Source organism: Vicugna pacos, chromosome 30, assembly GCF_048564905.1.
Source record: "Vicugna pacos chromosome 30, VicPac4, whole genome shotgun sequence".
In the NCBI taxonomy this organism is placed as follows: Eukaryota; Metazoa; Chordata; class Mammalia; order Artiodactyla; family Camelidae; genus Vicugna; species Vicugna pacos.
Genome location: NC_133016.1, coordinates 31,352,405 through 31,357,682, shown reverse-complemented (window position 1 = coordinate 31,357,682; position 5,278 = coordinate 31,352,405). Strand labels below are relative to the sequence as shown.

The following is a 5,278-nucleotide window of genomic DNA, read 5'->3' as shown; positions in this document are numbered from 1 at the left end:
GTGATGGGTCTGAGTTGGGAGAGGCACGGAGAACTTAGCCCCGGACCAGAGGCCCTGGGCAGGACGGCTATTGGAGGAGCACCGTGAAGTCAGCTCTTTGCAGGTGGAGTTGGAGGTGCCCTTGTGACATCTAAGTGCAGTGTCACGAGCTGAAAGAGGAGGTCTGGGCCCAGGCTGTGCATTTTCGAATAATGTCAACTCCTGAGGACACCGAAGTATTGATCACTGAACGGAAGTCATACTTTACAGGACAAATGAATAGTAGTATCACCTCTGTCATCAAAGCTCACGTCTATTTATTCATCACTCAGTTTGCTAATTGGGTACTTACAGAGCTCACTTCACCGTCCTCCCGTGGGCTCAGGCTCCACAGAAAAGAGCTGGTGTGTCTTCCTCTTTTCCAGAAGAAGACACATTTAGCTTGTAGCCTTCTGTACCTCGCCAGACTTAGGATATTAGTTTGTTGGTTTAATTGTATTTTCTGTTGGCCATGTCCTGACAGGAGAGAAATTTTACCTCATGGTCATGTTTCAATTAGCTGTTACTGAGAATTGCTGATCTGATACATAGTGTATGTATTATATTAACTTTGTAGAGTAGTTATCATTTTTCTGTCTTTGCCCTTTAATTTTGATTGCCCCTTCAGTGTTCTATCCTTTTTGGGGCCTTATTTTTTTTTAATTAAAAAATGTCTGTTAACAGTTAAGAAAACAAAAACAAAGAAAAAATGCACATGGGAGCTAAATTTAGAAAATGTCTAGTGTGTTTTCTATCTCGGCAATGGAGGGTTCTAGAAACTCGTGAAAACTTTCATTACACAAGTTCCTTAAAATGCTGATTAAGAAATAAAACCTTCCTTCCTCATCTTTCAAGCTGCACAACTAATTGTCAAGAAAGTGAGGGGAAATTCTCAGAAGCCAAGACAAATGAGAAAGCAGGGTTTCTGGGAGATATGCGAGCCTTAGAATCCCTGGGGTGCTGGTTCGATCCTGAACTGATTTTCAGTTGCCTTGAGAGGAGGGCAGGATGTGAGCCCCAGGCCTCTGACACTAGGAGTTGGATGGGGGATCATATTATGGGCCAAGCCCATCCTGAGGATCTTCGTTTACTAAAGGGTGAAATAGGAAAAAAAAGAATTCCTCAAGGCAAGAAAATAAGGAAAGTCAATTTTGTTGGAAGAGGGGAAAAATAACAAATCCAAAGTAAGGATATAGTTTAAAGTTGTTCTGGCATTAGAGTGACCACAAACACCTGGCAGAAAAGCACAGCTACTCCTTGATTGATAAGTTGTGTTTTGAATGAATCAGTGAACAGCCATTCTGAAAAAGGCCTCCAGAGTCTTGTGGATCAAGATACTGGACAGCAAACACCTCCCTTCCAAGGTCTCATTCAAATAACCAGAAAGGTTTTAAAGGAAAGAAGCCATGATCATAGTTCTATTTATTAACATTTCTATATGCTACGAATTCAGAGGTGACTATGTAGTTGTCTCCTCTATTATGCACCTTACTTTCTCTCTGGGGAGACAAAATGACATAGTTGGTAATCTTGGTGGAGGGAGGTGTTAGTCTGTTGCACTTAGCTAGGAGAGGGGATTAAGAAAACAGTGAAGGGTGGGTGAAATTTTTAGCTGAGGACAGTCTTGTTCACTTGGCTTTTAATTGCAGGCTCAATGAGCTGTCACTGGAGGGAATAGATCTTACAGAGGATGGACTTAGCTCAGGCCTCTTTTGAATGGACAAGTGAACCTGGAAAAAGACAGTCAAATCTGTGCAGACATTAAAGTTCACTTGAACGTGCTGCATCCCTGAGCCAAAGATAGGACAAATATGCAGCAATTCTTGAGGACAGAAGTGTGGTTTTTAAGGTTCTCCAAGAATGAATCCCATGGAACCGAGATGGCCAGTTGTCAAACTGAGACTTTGTTCTTTGGACGGTGTACCCAGCAAGGGTATTGGCCTTTTATATGTTTCCATTTGTCTTTAATACATGTCTGTTGATGAGGACATGGGCACAAATGTTTGACACATTGTCGAGGCGATTTTGGATACCTGCCTAGAAGCACGGGCACAGTTGTGGCTGCTTCATACATCTTGCAGCCCATCCCTTTCCCCGGCTCCGTGATCACGGCAGAGTGGTTCCTTGTTGACCTGTCCGTTTCCTCTGTGACATCATAACCCATGAAAAGACCGGAGCATATTAACTTGGCTTTGTTAAATTCAAAGAAACAGATCAAATATGGAGTCAGATTTGTTCTTTCCTATTTCAGTAGTACCATGGAGATGGCAGTTTGGGCAGCTTTTTGTAGTGTCCTGGAGGCTTTCTCTCTCAGCTTCTGGGCGCCTCTATTGAAAACCCTTCATTGCTGTCTGGCCTGCTGGTAATGCACACTGCCTGTTTTGCCCTGAAGATGTGTTCTGTTTATAAACTCATCTCTACTCCTTGGAAAACAACTCAAGAAAAACTCAGTTGGTTTTCCACCAGCCATGGGCAGGGGTGAGGTATACCATGTTATTATTTCATAAAATAATAGTAATAATAGTAATAGTAATAGTACTAGAAATAATAATAGTATTATAATAATAATAATAATATAAAAGAAGTCTTAAAACAGGACTGAGCACATTGGAGAGAGTCAATAAATGCTTTCTGGCTTAAATCAAAAGTGATGACTTAGTGATTACATGGCTGCTGTATTTGCTAAGCTAGTTACTCCTTTGCTCCATTACACATTATTTTAACTGAAAAAGAAATGCAAGCAAATGGTTAAAAAAAAAACTCAAACAGAGCACAAAAATACACAAGTGAAAGAAGTTTTCCCTCATCCTCTGTTCTTTCAGCCCTGTCTGGAGATGCCACTGTTTACTATCTTTTGGGTGCTTTTCCAGATATGCTTTGCACATTCCCACCTATGTATGTAAATTCCTTTAAAATTTTAGTTATTTTTAACTTAAAGAGATTTAAATCCTCAAGTGGCTTCTGCCCGGGTAATAGAACAGAACAAATCTGACTCCATATTAGATCTGTTCCTTTGAATTTAACCCTATGCTCTGTCTCCTAGGCTTCATCTTGCTTGTAAAAAATTGTTGCCTAGAGCCTGAAATACACAGGAGAGCTTATTCTGAAGCTCTGACCTTTAAGGATATTTAACACTTTTTCATTCATTAAAAGATAGCAAATTGCAGAATAGAAAATAACGTTTGTTTTGTTGGAGATTTACAGGGATCTGACCCACGCAGATAGCTGTAAGAACAAAGGATTCTAACAAGAAGGAATTCCTACACTAAGAAGTTTGCAACAACCAAGCGCGTAGGAAAGGAGCCTGAATTGTGACTTGGGGAGATGGTTTTCCAGAACATTAATTTGCCAACTAGGTCTACAGAAACTTGCTATTCCAAGCCCCAACATCTGGTTTCCAAACTTATTGGCCTGTCCTGCACTGAGGAGAATGAATTTGGACTTGGTAACACTCCTATCTACCTAGAAAGCTGGGCACTGGAGCTGAGTGTTATGGAAACAGGCCAGCCAAGAAACAAGCACCAATCGGAGTGCTGGAGTACTCAGAATTATTATGCCGGCGGGCTCAGAGGGGCTTCTGCTCCGAAGTTCTGAGCACCTCCAAGACGTGCACATGAGGTTTTAAATACTTCAATACAAGTAAGGGGATATTAGCCAATAAGACTTAAAGAACAAAAAGCAAGGAATCAGTACACTGGAGCTTATCAATTTGTAATAGATCACGTTACTGACACTTGTTGAGCTTGGAATTACGAGTTAGGTTGTTAGGCCAATAAACTGACACTAAACTTCAGATTTACGAGATAGCCCAGTAGAACTTAGATCAGTAAACCGACACTTATCACACTTAGATTTGTGACTTAGCTTGTTAGCCCAGCTGGACTTTTCCTTCACATGAGGACAGCTCTCCCACCCCCAGGAAACCACTGTGAGCCCTTGATGTTTCCACTAGGGTGGGGTATGGTTTACCCAGGAGGGATGGGGACTATGCACCAACACTCAGGCAGTCTGCTCTGTCTGGGGCTCTGATCTTGTACCACACCACTCCCCCCAGCCCAACACCTGGGACAGTGGAGCTAAGGCAGTGATCCTTCCTGCCTGTTTCCCAGCGTGTAAAAGGGGAATATGTGCTCTTCCCAAGGAAGTTCTGAGCGACAACACCTGCGGGTGCTTGGTTCTCAGAGCAACAGAAAACCCAGCTCTGCATGGGGGCAACGGGTGTGATCCCCGTAGTGTTTCTGCAGAAGCATCTGATGGAGGGCTGGATCAGGGAGGTAAAACATGAGCTGCGGGACTTGAACGGTTACAGAAGGGTACAGAGGTAGGTCTGCCATCTCAGGGTGCCCTAGAGGTAAAGCTTTTTCTCTCCAACTCCGCTACGACACTCCCCTATCCAGACCCATCCCTTCTCTGCTCTTCCTGTCCATCTGTATCCCTCCACTTTTCCCCTCTTCTCCACCCGCTCCCATCTTCTCCCTCCCTCGCTGTCCCACCTTCTCTCGCAGAATCCAGAGAGGATCCATGTCCCTCCTGCGCATGCGCTGTCGGTGCCTGGTGGTCCGCTGGTTCGAAGCTCCATGTCCGAGCCGGGGATTGGCCCCAAATGCTTCTCAACTCTGTCGCCCGTTAGGCCTTTGGTTCCTGCCTGGGGCCGGGGCTTCTGGCTGTGGAAGTGCAAGGTGGGGGGCTCCCGGGAAAGGGTTCAGGCGGCTTCGGGAGGGTGATCCGCCTTTCACAGCCCCCAAGGGCGCCAGTCAGCCCGTGTTCAGCTGAATTTCTCTGGCCAGACCCTTCTGACAGCACCACCTGCCCCGGCGCCCCGGCCACAGCTGTCCAGGTCCAGGTGTGCGCCTGCCACCTCTCACGCAGCCGGGATCCCCTCAGTCCACGGCTGGCGTCCCCTTCCCCTCTCCCGCCCGCGAGTCCTCTCCTCCCGGGCTTCCTCTCCTCGGCCGCCTGCCCGTCCCCACCAATGGGCGGGCTGTTTCCCGGGCGGGCGTGGTCTGCGGACCTGGACGGGAGCGGGCGGCTTATGCTGGTGCTGGGGCTGGCCTCCGAGCGGGGCTGCAGCCCGCACCCCCCCTTTCCCTCCCCCCTAGGGCTGCCCTCCTTTCCCTTTCACCCTCCCTCAGGACCAGCTCAGTGGCGTGTGTGCTGCTCCCCGGGCTGAGAGCCTCTGGCTGTAGCGCCCAGCTTCACCTGGTGGAGTCGGGAAAAGGGAGCATCAGTGCTGAGCAAGCTTCTGTCTCCTCCCTCAGTG

General features: G+C 46.5%; 1 long non-coding RNA gene across 1 annotated transcript; it reads right to left on the bottom strand.

The window, feature by feature from the left end:
* Positions 1-436: 436 nt before the first annotated feature.
* Positions 437-4,784, bottom strand: LOC140690375 (uncharacterized). Its single transcript, XR_012065642.1, has 2 exons — positions 4,512-4,784; positions 437-495 (listed from the first exon to the last, which is right to left on the bottom strand). It is a non-coding gene; the product is annotated as an uncharacterized lncRNA (long non-coding RNA).
* Positions 4,785-5,278: the final 494 nt, after the last annotated feature.